This window comes from Globicephala melas, chromosome 13 (assembly GCF_963455315.2).
Source record: "Globicephala melas chromosome 13, mGloMel1.2, whole genome shotgun sequence".
NCBI lineage: Eukaryota > Metazoa > Chordata > Mammalia > Artiodactyla > Delphinidae > Globicephala > Globicephala melas.
Genome location: NC_083326.1, coordinates 7,309,348 through 7,324,374, shown reverse-complemented (window position 1 = coordinate 7,324,374; position 15,027 = coordinate 7,309,348).

Below are 15,027 nucleotides of genomic sequence, written 5' to 3'. Positions count from 1 at the left end.
TCCGGGCTCCATCATTATCTATAAGCTCTTAAGGGAGGACGCCAGGATCAGCAACATTGGTATCACCTGTGAACTTGTTAGAAAAATGAAATCAGGAGCCCACTCCAGACCTACAGCATCAGAATCCAACAGGTTTAGGCGATTCCACACAAATTAGCACTTGAGAAGCACGGAGGGCTCCTGAAGTCCTAGATTCTGTGAATTCATGTTGCTGTGAATGGATTTTTATTTCTACATACAGAATAAGAAGAAGCCCATGATACTTTCTATACCTTCAAAAGGTTCTTATGCCAGGGCAAACAGTTATTCTTTCCTTCTCACACTGAGAGTATGTAATGCTTAAATCTTGAGCAGTACAATTTTATTGTTAATTCACCAGATGTGTAATTACGAACTAGGCACCAGGTGGAATGTTTGCACCGAATAGGATGCATGTAAAGTCTCTGAATAATGTCTAGGAACAAAATCTCAGGAATGTTTGCCTTGACCATCCAAGTAGTGTTCCTGGTATCTTGAGCATAATTTTATATACAGGTCCTTAATAGACCCAGCAGGCTTCATGGCTCTCTGACTACGTGGGATGAAAAGCTACCTGAGATTCTATCTCTTGAGGGCAATACAGGGACATTTTTCTAAAAAGTGTTCAAGATTTCTCTGGCCAAGAGAGTAGCTACAGAAGAACCTGAATTGATAACTTGAGTTTGATTATCCAATATATTTTCCTACTGAGCAATAAATGGTGGGTTCTTGGTGCATGGAATATCAGAACCCTAGAACAGCTCTGACACTAAGTTGAATATTTCGTATTTTTTACATCAACATGATGTGGTCTAACCACAAAGGAAACCTGGTGTGCCTTTCCTCCCAGTGCTCTTTGACCTTAGATTGACTAGCACTCTGAAATGCTTCCCAAAATGAATCACCTCCTACACCAATCTGCATTCCTGGGCTGGGAATTCTAGATGTTATTTCCATGGCCATTGGTTATCTTAGGAATGTCTGGGGGACCCCGGGACCTCCCTGGAGGTTTGATTCAATTCTGATGGTTCATGTTGGGGTCTGCACCAGCTCCAGCAATTAATAGGGAGCATTCTGTTTTAACAGGCATCCAAAGGGAAGTAGAATATCTTTCCTTTCTTACACTTGAACCAAAATTAAGTTGCATAGAACAACATGGAATAAATGATTAGTCCTAAACAATGCAACCTTGAAAAAATTATATCTGGATTCTAACTTACTAAGGGCACTAAATGGTGCAAACCGAATCTGTTGTTCATATCTTTGTGGCTGCAATTAGAAATGATGAACCATAAGCTCTATTCATAAAATACCAGATCGGGGTATTTAATCTTTTGTGTGCAATGGACACCATTGACAGTCTGTTGAAGCCTACAGACTCCTCAGGATGTTTTCTTAAATGCATAAAATAAAATACATAGAATAACTGAAGAATCCAATTATAATGAAATAAAGTTATCAAAATATTTTAAACCTCAAATTTCGGGTATAATAATACATATGCTACTTTATATTGCATTAAATAAAAATCTAAAGGTGGGTCTAATAACTAGTAAAGATGAGTATAAATGATATTACACAGTACCTGCAACAACTGGAAGGTGATACGAAAATTCATGGTTTCTATAATCGTAGCAGTTTGTTACCTACATCCGTAATTGAAGAAAATGCTAAATTCCAGGTAGAGGTTAGTGAGAATAAATACATTTTTCTTAGTCCAAGTTCAGATACTACCTATGGTTAAGAACACCCCTGTACTAGGCTGTTTTGGTTCAAGTTCAGCTAAGAACCTCATTCTACCTGTTGGCAATTTACGAGTTCAACTTTCAATACTGGAAAATAGCTTCCTGTAGCAATTTCTTTTGTCAGAGCTCCAATTTCAAGGTTATGTGGAAACATTCTCTGTCAAAAGGTCTTTTGTGACTTTCAGTAAATTTTACTCCATTTTAATTTGTTGAGCGTTGCTTGGGACAATATTACCTGGGCTTTCCTGTAGTCTGGTGACTCAGAATTATGACACGAATGCAGATTTACCTGGCTAGCATTGCAGAGGTTGCTTTCAAGTTGAAAGCTGGCCAAAGTTCCCAGTCTCCAAGGTCTGTAATTTAGGACACTTCTGTTAGTCATCATCTGTTCTTTGTTAAGAGGAATTTGTTCATGTCTCTCCCTGTGCCAGAGGCACGTATTGTTAGACGTATTAAGAAAGTAATTTATTCCTGACATTCTTACTCTTGGAGTAATTGCTCTGGAATATATTTTCGAAAGCTTCCATGAAGATTTTTTTAAAAAGCATTTTCAATTCTTTTTTCTTGGTAGAAAAATATATTTTAGCGCCTTTTGTGAAGAAAAATGATTTTTACATTTTTAGATTTCATTCACATTTTCTTAATAGACATGAAAAGCAGCAGTAGTCCTTATGTAAGTTTGGGGAAGGGATAGAATGTTATTTCATGCCAACTGTGAAAATAACATTCAATAAGCATTATTTGCCAACAGTGAGAAAACGGAAATTGAACTCTCTGTCATGAATTCAGCCCATTCTGTGCTTATTAGGGGAGAAAGGAGAAGCTAGAAGAAAATGTGACAAGGAACATTCTGGAGCTCATTTTTTTGTTTTTTTAACATCTTTATTGGAGTATAATTGCTTTACAATGGTGTGTTAGTTTCTGATTTATAACAAAGTGAATCAGTTATACATATACATATGTCCCCATATCTCTTCCCTCTTGTGTCTCCCTCCCTCCCACCCTCCCTATCCCACCCCTCTAGGTGGTCACAAACCACCGAGCTGATCTCCCTGTGCTATGCGGCTGCTTCCCACTAGCTATCTATTTTATGTTTGGTAGTGTATATATGTCCATGCCACTCTCTCACTTTGTCACAGCTTACCCTTCCCCCTCCCTATATCCTCAAGTCCATTCTCTAGTAGGTCTGTGTCTTTATTCCTGTCTTCTAGGTTCTTCATGACATTTTTTTCCTTAAATTCCATATATATGTGTTAGCATACGGTATTTGTCTTTCTCTTTCACTCTAGGTCCATCCACCTCACTACAAATAAATCAATTTCGTTTCTTTTTATGGCTGAGTAATATTCCATTGTATATATGTGCCACATCTTCTTTACCCATTCATCCGATGATGGACACTTAGATTGCTTCCATATCCTGGCTATTGTAAATAGAGCTGCAATGAACATTTTGGTACATGACTCTTTTTGAACTATGGTTTTCTCAGGGTATATGCCCAGTAGTGGGATTGCTGGGTCATATGGTAGTTCTATTTGTAGTTTTTTTAAGGAACCTCCATACTGTTCTCCATAGTGGCTGTACCAATTCACATTCCCACCAGCAGTGCAAGAATGTTCCCTTTTCTCCACACCCTCTCCAGCATTTATTGTTTGTAGATTTTTTGATGATGGCCATTCTGACTGGTGTGAGATGATATCTCATTGTAGTTTTGATTTGCATTTCCCTAATGATTAATGATGTTGAGCATTCTTTCATGTGTTTGTTGGCAGTCTGTATATCTTGGAGCTCATTTTACTCTGTCCAAATAGGGGAGCTGGACTCGCCTCCATGCTGCCAAGCCCTTTCAACAAACAGCCTACGTCTCTGCTCTCTTGTGAAAATGTTCCCTTCTTCATTTCATACAATCTGGCTTCCATCTCCACAAATCTTTTTTAAAACTGTGCAAAACTTCCTTTTTTTAAGTAGAATTCAACCATATATTTTTAGTCCTCAACTTCCTTATTCTTTTTGTTTGTTTGTTTTGCGGTACGTGGGCCTCTCACTGTTGTGGCCTTTCCCACTGCGGAGCACAGCCTCTGGACGCGCAGGCTCAGCGGCCATGGCTCACGGGCGCACCGCTCTGCAGCATGTGGGATCTTCCCGGACTGGGGCACGAACCCGTGTCCCCTGCATCGGCAGGCGGACCCTCAACCACTGCGCCACCAGGGAAGCCCACTTCCTTATTCTTTCAGCAAAATTTGTCCCAATGGACTTGTCCTTCCTTCTTGAAACTCTCTTTGTTGTCCCTGGCACAATACTCCTCTGGATCTCTGGCCTCACCTTTGCCATCTCCTCTTCCTCCTGCTCTATAATGAAGGGTGACCCCCAGGGTTCAATCCTAAATGTAACCCATTGAGATGACTCACAAATCTGGGTCTTATGCTGAGTTTTCACCTTTGATCCTGTTCTTTTTCCCCCAAAAGGCTCCATCCATTCAGTAAACATTTTTTGAGTGCCTACTTGGTTTCAAACAAACATTTGGTTGTCCCCGCCCTCAAGGAGGGTTCAGGTGACGGAGGTGTCAGGGCAGGTGAAGGACTGCAGAGTGAAGAGAGGTGGGAAGCAGACACATCGCAGGTAATTATGTCAGTACAGTAATAGAAAGAGCATTACAATGTATAATGGGGATACAGAGAAGACACACCTAACCCATCTGGGATAGGGGTGAGGAAACTCATTAATTTAATTTAATTGTATCATATTTTTTTCTTCCAGTTTTATTGAGATATAATTGACATACAGTACTGTACAAGTTTAAGGTATTCATCATAATGTCTGGACTTACATATATCATGAAATGATTACCACAATAAGTTTGATGAACATCCATCATCTCATATAGAGACAAAAGTAAAGGAAAGCTCATTAATTTTAATTCAAACATTAATTAACATTTATTCAACAAACTGTAGCAAGGACAAATCTGTAAGTTATCAAGCCAGGCACTAAGGCTGCAAGACAAGCCTAGTTCTTGCCTTCATGGAGCTTACAATCTACTAAGTGGGAGAAACAGGCATTAAACGAGTCATACAATTTTATAATTGAGATAAGTTCTCCAAAGAGATAAGCACAAGGTGCCAGAGAGTGTTTAATAGGGGGAGGTAATCTGGCTTAGGAATCAGTGAAGGCTTTCCTAGGGAAATGACATTAAAGCTGAGGCCTGAAGCTGAGCAGAAAATGGGCAAAGTGAAGAAAGAGTATTCAGGGTGTATGATGACTCCAAAGAAGGAGACTTTGACAGAGGACTGTTTGATTGATACCAAGATGATGAGGTGAGAGCGACAGGCACAAGATGATTTGCAGGACCTTGAAGTTAAATAATTTAGCCTTTAAATTATTTAACAAAAACAAATTATTATTTAAAAAACAAAGACCAGGGCTTCGCTGGTGGCGCAGTGGTTAAGAATCCACCTGCCGATGCAGGCGACACGGGTTTGAGCCCTGGTCTGGGAAGATCCCACATGCTGCGGAGCAACTAAACCCGTGCACCACAACTACTGAGCCTGCACGCTGGAGCCCGTGAGCCACAACTACTTAGCCCGCGCGCCTAGAGCCCGTGCTCTGCAACAAGAGAAGCCACCGCAACGAGAAGCCCACACACCGCAATGAAGGGTAGCCCCCGCTAGCACAACTAGAGAAAAGCCCATGCACAACAACGAAGACCCAATGCAGCCAAAAATAAATTAAAAAAAAAAAAAAAGTGTCGTTGGTTAAAAAAAAATGTAAGGAAATGGAAAGTGATCATTCTTTGGTCAGATCTCAGGAACAGGAGAATGTTAGAAATGCAAACCAACTACTTGATAGCGGGCAGCTCAACTGTTCTGTGAGCATTTCCCAGTCTTGGGGTGAAGGTCCAGCCAGAGTAGGTGGAGTAGTGAGCTTTGATAGGCTTTGCCTCTGGAAACAGAGTCTGGAAGCCGCCTAAGGCTGTGACCTTTTGAACACTGTAAATGGTGCACTGTGTATTTATAGAGAAGTACTGTTTCCTGTGCCATGGGAGTGGCTATAAAACCCCTCCTAGGAAAAGTGATTACGTTTGGTTTTTGTTTTTTTTTTTGTGGTGTGACTAGTCCTCATTATCTTTTTTTAATTTTTTATTGTAATATAGTTGATTTATAATGTGTTAGTTTCAGATGTACAGTAAAGTGATTCAATTATATCTATCTATCTATATTCTTTTTTCAGATTCTTTTCCATTGTAAGTTATTACAGGATACTGAGTATAGTTCCCTGTGCTATACAATAGGTTTGATTAGGGGTTTTTTGACTTAATTTTGGCTTTGGTGGCCACTTTTGGATAAGGAGGGGAACTCTGGCTTCATTCCTGGACTTTGTAGCAAAGATGGATGGCATTTAATTAGGCTAAGAGAGAAAGAGTTAAGGGCTTTGTTTTTTTTTTAATTCAGACGATTTTATGAGATACAGTCTAATGACAGTATGAAAAAAATCAAAGCCCACAGCAGTCTTAGTTAACAAGGAAACATTGTGATTTAGATGCTACACATAAACTCCTCTGAATAGGAGGGTATTGTACTCTCAGTGGACCACAGTATCTACATATAAAAATCTAAGGAGTTTCTCAGAGTCCAAAGCACTGTGGTCAGGGTGACGATCCACACCTGTCCATAATAAGCATCTGTTTAGTTGAGTAAATGGGAAGCATTATTCAGTCATCCAAAATGTCTTCATCCAGGCTGATATCTGTTGTGTCAATATCTTCTAATTCCAAATTATCCAAATCTACTTCCAGTTCAAGTAAACTCTTTTCTTCTTTGTTGGCCATGGGGGGACCCACAATAACAGGAGTAAGAGAAGTACGTTGCCCATCAAGTTCCTGCTGAGCTGCAAGTCTTGAGGGCTGAAAGCCTTTTGCCTCTTCCATAACATTTCCTTCCTCATTTGGCATGAGAAGTGGGTATTGTTTGGCCGGCCACAGGTCAGCCTAAGCCTAAGCAACCCCAAGGGCTGCTTAGTAGAAAGGTCTGGAGGCTTCCTGACCTGGGAGAGAGATGTTTATCAAGGGTTGAGGAATCAGAAAGAAAAGCAAGCTTGATGTGTGGAAAGGCAAACTGTTCTATTTTGAACCCTCGAGTCTGAGGTGCTGGCTCTATGAAGATAGTCTAGTCGTGGGGAGCCAGACATGGACTGACGGGGCTCAATGGTTGGAACAAAGCTAGCATCAAATGAAAATAAGCTCTGAGTTGGGAAGGATGGTCAGACAGGCAGTATATGGGTGATATGCCTCTTATCTAAGACAGAGGGTTCTGCCCCATGACCCTGCTGACTCAGGCTAAGTTGCTTTATCAAGACAATGTCCTGGGTGAGGGAGGAGCAGCCTGGCACTGTGAGAGCTGGCATAGTTTTGTCGAAGAGAAAATGATTTGGCTGAATAAGATGTTCCAGCGATTTCGCTGTAGGAACGAATCTGCTCATTTGCAGTGGAGAAAAGTTCCTGACTAAGTCAGTCAGCTGACTGCCTTCAGAGGGATAGAGCTTATATCCCAGAGAAGGAATTAACGTGCCTTCTTAGAGTGCAAGCCTGTCTGCAATTATTGCATATGCACGGCTAGCTCTGACTTCTTTCCGGTAGCAGGTAAACACATTCAACAAGTGGACTTGAAATGCAACAGGAGAGAGAAGAAGGAAAGGCTATGAAGCAAAGCATCTTCCATAAAGAAAACGTTCTCCTATGCATCCCTCTCCCTCCTCTATCTGCCCCTTGTTTGTTTAGACATAATCTCTTTCATTCATCAGCCGGCTTTTTAACCCAGCTCTCTTTTCTTTTCTGCTTCTTCACTTTCTCCTGAATACTCCCTTAAAGGACTTCTCCTCTAAGTCCTCTCCTTTAAGTAACACACGTCTTCCTTTTTTTTTTTTCTTCCCTTGCTTCATTCTTCCCTCAATTTACTGAGAATCCATCTCCTGTAGGATCCTCTGCTAAAAGTGCCTGGCTACACATGAAGTCCAAAGACTTCATTCTTGACACCAAGGACTTTACAACTGAGTAGAGAAATAAGATTTTTTACATCCTTGACCATAATATTGGTGCTGGAAGGTGGAAGAAACTGGAAAGTGCAATAAAATAGGGTGAAACAAAACTGAGGAAGTTCAAAAGAGGGCAGATTGCTTCTGGCTGGAAGGGGTGGGGAAGACTTCCTGGAGGGGGGGACATTTGCATTAAGCCTTGAAAACTGGAGACAATTTAAACACGTAGAAATGGGGCATTCCATCTGTATTATACCAAATGCATACACTTAACCACGTTCACGTACACTGGCCTGTGTACTCTTAAAACTAAATGCTCAAACTAATAAACTTGCTAATTTAAGGAGCAGAGGATGGTTTTCTAGAATACGGAATAAAATAATATCAGAATTTGAAGGGAACACAGAGATCATCTGTTGTGCAACCTCCTCATTTTACAGATAAGGAATCTGAGGTCCAGAAATGTCAAGTGACTGCCCCAGTTATGTGTCCTTTTATTTTTATATTTTCAAGTGGCTCTATTTATAGTGTATCTGACTTGCGTGTGAGTGTATGTGATCAAACAAAACAATGTGCTTTTGTCAGACAGGGTATTTATAACCTCAAATTATGTACAGTAAGTGAAAAGGGTTCCTGGACCCAATTCCAACCTGTGTCCATGGAAGCTTCCCCACATCCAATTCTCAGATGCCAGCAGGTTGTCCTACAATTCAACTCAGTCTGACACTCTCTACCTGGAGATAGAATCAGATTCCACAGGTTAAGTGCTCAGTTCCACAAGACCACCCTCCACTTCAGAGGCCAAGAGCAAGTCCAGGTTGTTACCTGTGCTTCTGACTGACCCCCTCCTTGGGTTCAATTAATTTGCTAGAACGGCTTTCAAAACTCAGAGAAACATTTTACTTGCTAGATTACCAGTTTATTATAAAAGGATATTAAAGGGCATGAATCAACAGCCAGATGAAGAGATACATAGGGAGAGGTCCCCCACAAAGGAGCTTCTGTCCTTGATGTGCTTGGGGCCTGACTCAAGGGCACACAGAAGGCTTCTTCTTCCCCAACATGAAAGCTCTCCAAAAAGGACCAAGAAGCTGTCCTTTTTGGGTGCTTATGGAGGCTTCATTACATAGTCATGATGGACTAAATCATTGGCTAAAGGCAATGGATTCAACCTCAAGCCCCTCCGTGCTCCCCAGAAATGAGGAATGTGAGGTGGGGGGTAGGACTGAAAGTTCCAACCCTCTAAACATGGGGTCAGTTCTCCTAGCAACCAGTCCACCCTTGGGTGGGATCCAAAGGTCACTTTCCCTGAAGTATTTTCAGGAACAGAGGACAAGAAGCCAAACATCCCATTGCTCTTATCGTTCAGGAAATTCCGAGGGTTTTGGGAGCTGTGAGCCAGGAACTGTGGATACAGACCAAATATAGATTTTTCCTATAAATCACAATATTGCAGTCTACTTTAAGAAATGTGTGACGTCAATTCCTCTGAGTCTATACTACTGTTTATAAGTAGTCATGAAATAATTGTGTTTTATTGTTCTGCACTCAAGAAGAATCTCAAGAGCTTACGTGACCAGGCAAAACATTACCTGTCAACATGCCCTTCCTGTGCTTCCTCACCTGTACAAAAGCAAAACATCCACACCACGCATTAACTTCTCTGTCCCAGTAAATGTAATCAAATGAGTGACATGACCTGCTCTGTGGGCTTCAGGGGTAGTTGTTGGTTCATTTGGTGAATTTACTCCCTGCCTGTTCTGTGTTACAATGGGGGATCATCAAGACCAGCCTTGCCATCTAGGAGTTGAAAGTCTAGTGGAGGAATCTCATTTACAAGGGACTTCAAAAACCTGGTAGGGGATTACAGACTGATGTTGGAGGTGCCAGGGGGCTGCCATTCGATGTGTTTGTGCTGAGGAATGACTCAATGAAGATGGCATTTCAGGGATATCCGGCATGGCTGTATCAAACAGATGGGATGGAGAGGAGCTTAGAGTCAGATGTGATGATCAGCGTGTGGTTACTGAGGACCTGCCCTGGCTGAGGACAGAAGTAGGGAGGATGTGAGACTTTTCAAGGAAATAATGCCTAGAAATGTAAAAAAGAAGAGTGAGTCAAAGGTGCTTCTTTTGGAATTTTAAGTGATTGAGAAATTGCTGATGTCATTAGACAAAGCTAGGGAAGTTGGGAAAGAAGACTTTTCCCTAAACTGAGAGGGAGAAACCATGGGTCCTAGTACTTCTTGCTCCTTGTTGACCTGAATCTGTCTGTATTTTCAGGATTCCTATTTCAATGAGTTCATCTGAAAGCCAATTAATGCTGTTGATGGTAGCTTCCTATTTTATTCTTAATAGATAATTACATCATAGAGAATCAAGAACATAATCTGTATGTAAATTCCGGATTATCCTTTTTTGACTACCTCTCAAAAATGGACAATCTCTGTCTTTGTTTCGGCTGAGAGAGAGGTATCCGACTGGGCAGAGGCGTGTACATTTGCAGCACCCCTGTCTTTTTCTCCGTTGAGGATGGTGCACATTTCTGGTTTTATTCTTGGACCTGAAGAGCTGGAAATATGGGTGTGGACTGGCTTGTCAAGCCAGAAGGTGCATGAACTGAAACAGGAGTATAATAGCAACTTTGACCATGCTCTGACTTTTGATCCTCAAGAAGTGCTGTTGGGCCAGTTCCCGGATTTTAAGACTGGAATATCTTTGCACTGCAAAGCAAAGTCCAAGCAAGTGGCTATAAGCCTCTCCCTGATAGGAATTTGGCCCTAGCAGGAGGCTGTAGTCAGCCATTAAACCATAGGCGATTCTAGGTTTATTATGCTATTTTGCAACCCAGTATCTACCCCACCCCACCATGCTGTGGACAGTGTTTTTGAACTCTTGTAACTTGTCTCCTACCATGCTTTCTTTTATAGAAACCCCAGCACCCCAGAATAATTTTACTTATTTGTTTTATAAAACAGTAGTGTACTGGGTGGGCATCTTCAAATTGCACAGTGATAATGCTTGAAATTTATGGTGGCTGCTAAGTGCTGTGCTTAAAGTCACATTAGTCAGTAAAAGTAACAAAAAGTCTAAAGAAACCAGCATCCTAGGGACGTATATAATTAGAAGGGAAATTCCCCTCCCTTGTGCTTTATTTTTCAACCAGAAAACTGTATAACCCATGACATAACTTATCGTGGCATTTCCCAACGTCCTTTCTAAAGAATGTAAATAAAACTAAGTGGTTTGTCTTTTCTGAGTGGGGATACTGTGGAAGCACTTCTGAACCATTAATATCATGTTTTTTTGCTGACATTCATGTTATGAGCTAAACCCTTGGTGTGTGGGAAAGCAAGTGCTTTTGACTTGGATAGCCCTTCACTCCCTAAGAAGGGCACTTTGTACCTACTTCCAAGGGGGAATAAACAGGATGCATAAGTAGAAGGCTGTAACATGCTGATGAACCGGAGTACAGGAAGCAAATGTCTAGCAGCGCAATCATACAGTTGGGATAGCCATAGGATTTATTGACAGATGGAAAAATTCTTGGGATATTAATTCTTATTTTGACACAAAAAAATTAGTAGAACTGAACAAGTTATACTGTCTATCAGTATCTCAAATTCCTCCCTGGAGGAAGCCCTGTGGTTTTTCTCAGCTGGATTCTGGCCCTGGACTAATCTCCAGACCTCAGTTTCCTCAAACAGGGGGTGGCAAATGCAAAGTGACTGGTAATGGGTGTGGGAAATCTTTTGGGGGTGATAAAAATGTTCTATATTTCATTGTGGTGTTGGTTGTGAAGCCAAGCAAGACCCTGTGGGGCCTTCCCAGGTACAAAAACCCGTCTGTTTCTTGTTTGTAGCAAAAAGGCTTTAGTCTCCTAGGCCTTCTCCTAGTTCCAAAGACACATCAGTTACTAATTAGGAAAGTGAGGGAATGCAGAAACAAAGGAAAAGCAGTTAAGCAAAAAAAGTATTTTTTAAAATTTATTTATTTATTTACTTTTGGCTGCCTTGGGTCTTAGTTGTGGCAGGCAGGCTTCAGTCTAGTTGTGGCTTGTGGGCTCCAGAGCACGTGGGCTCTGTAGTTGTGACACACAGGCTCTCTAGTTGTGGCATGCAGGCTCAGTAGTCGCGGCGCACAGGCTTAGTTGCCCCATGGCATGTGGGATCTTAGTTCCCCGACCAGGGATTAAACCCGCGTCCTCTGCATTGGAAGGCAGATTCTTAACCACTGGATCACCAGGGAAATCCCCAAGAAAGCTATTTCTACACAGCTGTTAAAATTTTCTACTATGTTTCTGGGTATGATTATTGTCTTTTTAATTTTCTTCTGTTTTTTGAATATTATATAATGAGCATTTATTGCTAACTAAAACTATTTAATAAAAGAAAAGAAACAGGGGACACAGAAGGCTTTTGTACTGGGAGGACCCCACTCCTGCTCAGTTTCAGAGTGGTACTGTTATGGACTGAATTATGTTCCCCTCAAAATCCATTTGTTGAGGTCTTAACTTCCAGTACTTCAGAAAGTGACTATATTTGGAGAGAGGGTCTTTAAAGAGGCAATTCAGTTAAAATGAAGGTCATTAGGATGAACCCTAGTCGAATATGATTGGTGTCTTTTCAAGAAGAGGAGATTAAGACACAGACACACAGAGGAAAGACCATGTGGAGACACAGGGAGAAGACGGTCATCTATAAGCCAAGGAGAGAGGCCTCAGAAGAAACCAACCCTGCCAACACCTTGATCTTGGACTTGTACCTTCCAGAATTGTGAGAAAGTAATTCCTATTGTTTAAGCCACCCACTCTGTGGTATTTTGTCATGGCCACCTGCAACGGTTACTTTTAAGTGTCAACTTGGCTGGACAACCAGTGCCCATATATTTGGTCAAACATTATTTTGGACTTTCTGAGAAAGTGTTTTTGAATGAGATTAATATTTCAATCATGGACTTTGAGTAAAGCTGTTTACCCTCCCTAATGTGGGTGAGTGTCATCCAATCAATCAAGGCCTTAATAGAACAAAGACTGACCTCCCCTGAGCAAGAAGGAATTCTGCCGGAATCCTGCATTTGGGCTGCAATTCTTCCCTGGGTTTCCAGCCTGCTGGCCTACCCTGCAGATTTCAGACTTGCATCTCCACAATCGTGTGAGACAATTCCTTAAAATTAATCAATAAATCTCTCTCTCTCTGTCTCTTTTTTTTCTCTCTCGCTCACATACACACACGTGCACACACACACATCACATTCTGTTTCTCCGGAGAACCCTGACTCATATCTTGCTCTAGCAAACTAATACAATATGAAGTATAATTCAAGAAAGCTGTGTAAAAAAATTTTCGGAAGGCTTTATCCAAAATGTTAACAATAATTATTTGATGGTAGAATTTGGAGTGTTTTAGGTTTCTTTTTAGTTTAGCTTATCCAGACTTGTGATTTTTTTTTGTGACCATGTGTTATTTGCGTAATGAAATTTAAGAAAAGATTTCCATTCGGAGGAATGTTTAGAAGCAAGGTCAGATAACAAAGAACCCAGAGGACACAGGGATATGGTGGCATGCATTATAATACCACTTATCATGAAGATTTGGATGAAACATAAATCAAAGTACATCTACTACAGTGAGAAAATCTCAGCATACAACACAGTTAGCCTATGATATAGCTACTAAGGTTGTTCCTGGAATATGGGTAATAAACATGGGTCATTTTTCCTATCAACTCTATTTTTCTGCCATTTTCAGTAATTCATTCAGTCAGCTGGCAAGCTTTTGCTGGGCACCAGCTATGTCCAAGGACCTCACTAAATACCAGAGATTGAAAGACAAACAAAATAGACTCACTCCAATCGAGACGTTTACGTTATAGTGGGGGAGATCATATGGTACAATGTGATACGGGCTTCCACAGGGTAAGAATTGTTTGTGCCCATGGGAGGGGCTGCCAGCCTGGGAGAGCTGGGGATGAGAGGAGGCTTTTTAAATCATCAGCACAATCCTGCAAGTTAATTATTATTACTCCATTTTGTAGATGAGTAAACTGAGACTTAGATAGGTTAGATAATTTGCCCAAATCTCGCAGGTGGTAGAAGAAAGGGATGTGAGCACAGTCTGACTCCGAAGTCCATGTTCTTTCCACTGTACTATGTGCTGTGTCTCTAATGCATTGTCATGTGGACAAGCAAACAAGTAGGTTACATTGAAATATAATCAATTTTATTTCTACCTTGACGTAAGGACCCTGGTCTATAAACTCTCTATCATTTGTCTTAGTCTTAATTACCTTATCCTACTCTTTTACCAGTTCTCTTAATTGCTAATAATTGTAACAACAATAATTAACATTTATTGTTTCCTGTGTGCCAGATACTATACTCTATACTTAAGATAGTTTCTCTCGGGTATTCCCTGGCAGGCCAGTGGTTAGAACTCTGTGCTTCCACTGCAGGGGGCACAGGTTCGATTCCTGGTCCAGGAACTAAGATCCCGTGTGCTGTGAGGCCAAAAAAAAAAAAAAAAAAGATAGGTTCTCTCAGTCAATCCTCATAACAACCTAATGTGGTAAGCTGTAGAATTATCCCTATTTTATAGACAGAGAAACTGAGGCTTAGAGGGTTAAGTGATTTTAAGTGTCAAAGCTGGGATTTGATCCCAGATCTAGATTTTTTTTTTAAAGTAGTATAGTATTTATTTTTTTAATTTAAAAAAAAACTTTTATTGGGGTATAATTGATTCAGATCTAGATTTAGCCATTTTGCTGCAGTGCCAAAAACTAGACAACTGACAGCCTAAAAACTCTTTGCTGGTTGCTGGCTTTTTTTTTTTTTTTTTTTTGCAGTACGCATGCCTCTCACTGCTGTGTCCTCTCCCGTTGCGGAGCACGGGCTCCGGACGCGCAGGCTCAGCGGCCATGGCTCACGGGCCCAGCCGCTCCGCGGCATGTGGGATCTTCCCGGACTGGGGCACGAACCCGCGTCTCCTGCATCCTCAGGCGGACTCTCAACCACTGTGCCAACAGGGAAGCCCACTGGCTTTTTTTAATTAGGAGAAGATTCTGGAATGTAATTGATCTTCCAGATCACACAGGAATGATAGTGAATTTCTCTTCAGTTTCTGAGGAGGAGCTCCTTAAGGGAGTTTCAGAGAGTCTATTTCATTTTTTGTGTTGCTCTATTCATTAGTTGTCCTCCTTGGGATGCTGGGACTCTGGGTTGTACTAAGAGACAGACAAGG